Source organism: Coturnix japonica, chromosome 5, assembly GCF_001577835.2.
Source record: "Coturnix japonica isolate 7356 chromosome 5, Coturnix japonica 2.1, whole genome shotgun sequence".
Lineage (NCBI taxonomy): Eukaryota > Metazoa > Chordata > Aves > Galliformes > Phasianidae > Coturnix > Coturnix japonica.
In genome coordinates this window covers 27,130,141-27,136,493 of record NC_029520.1, presented here as the reverse complement: position 1 = coordinate 27,136,493, position 6,353 = coordinate 27,130,141, and positions in this window count along the sequence as shown.

The following is a 6,353-nucleotide window of genomic DNA, read 5'->3' as shown; positions in this document are numbered from 1 at the left end:
CAGTAGTGGGCAACCTGCCATATTTTCCTGGGGGGGGGGGGGCACAGTAATGAAACAAAGATCATAAGAAAGAAACAGTGAGCACCTCTCCAGATTTAAAGAGAGACATTACTGTAGTTTTGTAAGAGGATCTCATCTATCTCTTTAATAAATAAAGAATTTGGGTGACACAGGACCTTCTTGTCTCCAGTGGAGGACATTTTTTCCCCGGGGAACCTGAAGCTCAGTTATTAAAAATGAAAATCTATCTCAGCCTTTCAAGTCTGTTCTTGGAAACACCAGCTGTTAAAAAGGGGAGAAGAAAAAAGGAGCCAAACCAAAGGGCCCTTTCAGACAAAGTTTTTCTGTGATCTTGGGAGCAGGACAGCTGTACCCAGCTACTCAAAGGAGAACAGGTGAGCTATGATGCTTTATACATATCACACAGAAAATGCTGTTTCCTCTGAGTTGCTCTCTACCTCCAGTGCCAAGCTGCACATTCAGATTTCAGATCCAAAGGAAACCTCTTCCCAAATCTGATGCATCTCCCCAGACTGCTGTGGGAAAGGGATTTGCAGGAGCATTAGAAGTGCTGGGAGGGACTCGGGGACCATCAGTTTCAAAGAGTCCTTCAGGAAAAAATGTAAGACATCCCATTCTGCCAAACTGCCTTTAGATTTATTTTCCAAGTCTGGATATTTTTCAGAGAGTAGTTTGTTTGTTTGCTTGTTTCCTACCAAAACTGCTAAGTCAAACCAATCTGCTCCTACTGGAGTTTGGAGGTGATTTACCACTGGATTTGCTAGGTGAAGAATCAGGTTGTCAGTTTATTCTCTTAGTCCTAATAGGGATAAACAAACAGACATAAAGTCAACATTTACAATGAACACAGTGAAAATTAAAAAGCAAAGAAGCAAAAGGAGATTTATCTACCTCTGCAAATGAAAGTGGATTTTCTTTCTCTGCCTTCATAGCTATCATTAACTTCTGTGTTTTACACACAAAAGAATTTTGAATGCATGGAGGGTTTATTAACATCTTTTTCTGAAGACAACATCAGAAGGAGTATTCTATGGAGGATGAAACAGAATATAGATTTGCATATGAAAACAAGGGATCTGAAGTCACAAACAACTGTGTCTCCAGTTCCAGAGACTCTGCTGAAGGGTACCCAGAGCTGACTGAAGATTCAGCATCCTGTAAACTCCTCATGAAACTGACAAGAAAGCCTCTACTGTAGCAGCAGAGTGGAAGTTCTTTATAAGTTTCTGTTCTACTTTCTTCATATTTCTTTTCTTTTCTTTTTCTTTTTTTTTTTCTTTCCTTAAAAAGAAAAAAAAAATAGATAAAAACGTCAAGCAGTTGGCAGGTTCTAGCACTAGGTATTTCTTTTGAATTACTGGCTGAATTAGGCAACTCTGGTTTTATTCCCAATTTTATTTCATATTTTTGCTTCAGTTTAAATTTTATTGCATTCAGGACTTAAATGCTCCTCTGTGCTGAACACCCACAATGGTCCTATAATGTAATAGAAAACATAAACCCTCCATGCTAGGGGTCAAGTTTCTCTGCTTTATCTTTGCATTCAGGAGAGTCAAACTATTTTTCCACCCTTTTCCATCCAAATGCTTTTGAGGTCAAACCTCAAGAAGTAACACTGAGCATTTCCCCAAATAAATGGAATACAGCGTGCTGGTTGCAGCCAAAGGCCCATTAGCCCAGTGTGCGTACTCTGACAGCTCTGACAGAACACACGATGTTGAGGCGGTATCCCTCTTCCATAAGATGGAATGACAACACATCTGTGTTCTAGTTCTTCTGGGACCACACGCAGCGTACTTTGCTAGGACCTGGTTCTGCAAAGACTTCTCTAATCTGTATCTTCACTCAACGAGTAGCCCTGAGAATAATAAAATATCAAGGAATTCAAAATACCTGCACATGTCCCAGGATAGAGCTTAGTACTGTCACTCATTCAAAAACCAATGGGAAAGTAGACTGGGAAATTTTTATTTTTTTTTTAATTTATTTTTTTTAAGTGATTCAATGTTTCACTTTGATATTTTTAACTTATTTCAAAATCAGATTTTCCCACCTGAGTACATTACAGCAGGGTTCAAGCCACAGAATCAAACAACCTTATACAGGCAGAGTCCTGAAGGCAAATTGAAGAGTGTGGAGCCAGCCCTAGAGGTTACACATGAGGCAGCTGTGACATTTAGCAGTGCATCATTTTTCACGCAGCAATACAGAGGAAAGACCTAATTCTGCCAGGCAGCAAGTATATCTGGTGATTCCTGAGTATTCTCAGTGCCTGTTGCTAGCAATGCTCAACACAGTGCTCAGTACTGCAGCCAGACCATATCCCTCTGAAGTCAGTTTTCCTTAACCCTTGGCAAAGAGCGGCACAGGCATTTATAGAATGAAGCTGCAACTCTATAAACACTGTATGCTTATTTTATGTTAATATCTAGAACAGTCCCCTCATGCAGTCCCAGTAGCAGAGTCAGGCATCTGAGAGAGCTTATGCTGCAGGATTTGGTACAGAATGCAAGAGGGAAACATGTCAGAGGAAGGAGAAGCAAACACATAAGAATGTGGCAGGAAAAGGCAGAAGAAAGTGGATAGGAGTGCAGAACCACAGGGAAAAGACAGGTAGTAGAAGAAACCCAAGGACAAGAATTTATGTGACAAATGAATTTAACAAAGTCAAATCAACAAATGCTTCTGTTTGTTTGCTTGTTTGTTTGTTTCTTTCAATGGAAAGGAAGATAAATCTCCATGGGAACTTTCCTGTATGTCATTAGCATGCTGTAGAAATCCTGTTCCATACAAAGCCTCTGTAGACTTGGACAATTCCTTAGAGAAAGTGAAATTCTACAGCAAGTCTTTGTGAAGAGAGAGGAAAGAAAGAAAGAAAAGGCAGGGAGGAAAATCTCTGTATGATTCCAGCTTACAAGGGAATGTTCAGTGATGAACAGACCCAGGCACATCTCAGCCCCAGTTGTTGGTGTTTCCCTTGACCTGTTGCCTGTGAAGCATGGTTGACAATAGGCATAACTGACTGCAAAATACAGCTCCTTTCTTCGGTCCTTGCAATAAGAACCAGGCAGAAGCCTGAGAAAAGGTAAAGCATTTTCCCAAGATACTGCCAATATCTGGCTAGAAAAGTATTTCAGGTTTGCTCTGAGAGAAATTAAAAGGCCCCAGTGAGCCTTCTTCAAAGGCTCTGCAGAAGAAAACCCCAGCAGCAATATCTTCTCTGTATTATTTATAGTCAGAAAGTGATTCTGCTCTCTAATACACCTTTTCAAACATGCAACACTTGTGCCCATCAGCACTGTGCATGGAACCCAGTGAGCCCTTTGGTCACAGCGAAGGCCAACTTTCTCTACAAGGTTAGTTTGTGTGAGGAATGTGCAAGGATAGTCATAACCTGAAATTCAGGCTGGGCTTTTCTGCATCATACAGTGACTGTAAAATGTTTCTGTGATAGTAGAACACAGCTAGCAGGCCTGTCAGTATGTGTCAGGGCAGAATACAGTGTTTTCCAATCTTAAGTACACAAAGCCCCCTGAAAAAATCATCAGATTGACCCCATGTCCTTAAGATAACAAAATAATCAACCCCAAGTGTTTTTCCTGTTCATGCTTAGCTTTATGATCCATTAGGCTACTCTTAATTTCCCTACTGCAACCATGGGAGCTAGAAAAATAGAAATGAAAACTGAGATGATGATACAGGCTTTTGGTTTCCAAAGGTGGGGCTTTAGCAAAGACTGCCCCCACCAATGTCAAGTTGGCCCTGTGCGGATTTCAGGAGCCCACCCAGGCAGAGCAGCTTGCAAGACCCATGCCTAAAATTACAATGCAATCTGCAATTACAGAACAGTGCTGACAATAGCATTTTGTCACTAAAATAAGGAGAAAGAGTTCTGAAGACACATAGGGCATACGTAGTGAAGCGGGGAATAACTAAATCAAAGCAGCAATGCTGTTCAGTAGCCTTCCATGCACTACAACAGGCTAACTGAAGGGTTATAGGCTGGCATGATATCTCCCTCCACAGATGTTTGTAGAGCGCTACTCCACATGATTTTAGATGAATCTGTTGAATGAACTTACTGCCACATACATTAATGAGCACAAAAATCTGGCAGAGTATCTGACCCTGTGGCTCCGGTTCCAAGGTAAGACGCTCGTCTCCATGCTATTGTAGAAATTGTCTTTGCAGAATGCAGCCAGCTCGGTGGTATAACTTGCCCTCAGTTCACAATTTTCCATTTCAGACTCACTGTCTCTGTCTTGGTTTCGGTCTATTTACTCGGAGCCATTTCTTAACAATGTCTAATTTCCTCAAGGAATCCCTCTGAGTCCCCTCTCTTAGAAATGCTGCCATATCTTTTTTTTTAATCATTGAAAGGCACAAATATCCTTCCTGAGCTCTCTTACCATCCAGCCTGATTATATACATAGATTTCAGTCTCCATACATTTTCAACACAGTAGGAGTTCCCAAAATGCAGCCTCTGGGGATCATAAGTGTGGCCCCAACTGCAGCTTACCAAGATGAAAACAAAGCCGATCAGGTACTGTTTTTACTGTTAATGAGCCTAACCAGCAGGCAGTTATAACTCAGTCTGGAAGACATAAGCTGTTGGAATTGCAGTGCATTCATTTTTTATTTATAGCAATGCACATTCAAGTTACGAGGAGAAGTAGCCCTCCAGCATCTGGTACTTTGCCAGTGCCTGACCATCACAGTGACAAAATCTGAACATCTTGAAGATACAGAGTGCCTTTTGTTGCTTTTATCCATAGCATGCCCTTCCTTTCCCACTCCCAGTTCCCTGGACTGCCAAAAGTGGGCAGCTACGCTTTGTTAACTTAGGATTTAGACTTATGAAAATGAAAGAAATTAGCCATTTTCTTTCTCTCCTGATGGTGACGTACAAGTCAGACATGCACTGATCCTCTGGCAATGAAGAAAAAGCTCAGCTCTTCTGGCAAATGCAAGAGTAAAAATGAACTCATGAACAAGAACCATAAATAAGCAGGTTTCTTGGAGAGGGAGCATGTTATTAGCTTGCTGACCTATTAATGGCTATTTTAACTACCTTGCCCAAAATCACAGTGACTGAAGTGTTCAGCCAGAGAGGCTCATAGAACCCTTTCAGGAGGGTGTTATATGAGGAACACGGGGCAATTCACCTCACCTTGCTACCAGCTGGCTTCCAGTGTAACCCCTCCTCTGAGTTTAAGTTACAAACCTCAACAACTGTGTGGCAGACTTGACAGCAATTAACATTTCTCAGCCACCAGCTGGGTTTTAGAATCTCTGTATGTAGGTTTTACAGGCAACCTGACAGGGTGCTGCTTTGAGCTGAGGAGCTTGATGATGCACCTCTGAGCACGGGGAGGTTTTGCTATAGTGCTCAGGGGAAGCAACATCTGCAAACTGTGGCTACAATTGGCGGAGTAAGCAGAACAACAGCAGGCTGTTGTTTGGCACATTGAGTCTCTGCTTTCGTCTTTTCCTTAATCTTCTCAGTGAGAGGGCCTCACAGGAGGCACTGTTGAGAATTCATCCTTATTAGCTTAGGTGTCTAGTTCTGTGTACTGCGCACAAGCAGGAATAACCACCAAATGTACTGGAGTATTCCCTGAGCCTAAAACCCTCAACATTCAGTCTTTAAAAGCGAAGGAGAATTGTCTAAGCTGTACAGAGCCAAGAAACACAAGTTTTGTTTGAAAATAACTAGCTGTTGCTGGAGTCAAACTCTCATCAGTTTCAAACCTGGCCAACAGCTTTCTAGCCCGTCCGTGCCAACGGCTCTGCTCTCGGATGACTTGGGATTGCTTTTGTGGCAGCAGACTCAGGCTGAGAGCAGCTTCACAGGGCTCTAAACCCAACGGTGCTTGCACAGCGAGTCCCACTGAACGTTAACAGATGTAAGATTTTTTTCCCCTCCTCATTCCCACCTCAGATAGAGCACGAAAAAAAGCAGTTTTATGTGCGGAGCGCTCTCCTTTTTAACCAGTCCTGTCTTTGGACTGCATGCCACAACCCCACTGCAAGCACAGCTGGGCTGGCCGAGCCCCCTCGCAGCCTCGCGCCTCCTTCCCACGCTTTGAACCAAGAGATGAGAAACCGATGACAAGAAAGGTGGGACGGACGTGCCGTGTTTCCCCGCAGCGCACCCCGGCCGGGTTCTGCGGCACCGCTGGGACCCCGGCCGAACGCTGCGGAGCTCCCACAGCCGAGCGGCCCCTCAGCACCGACCCGGGACAGCCGGGCGCTGCGAGGTGCTCCAGCCCAGCGCCGGCTCTGACATCATCCCCGCCCGGTTATCCCCGTGCTCCAGGGGCTACTCAA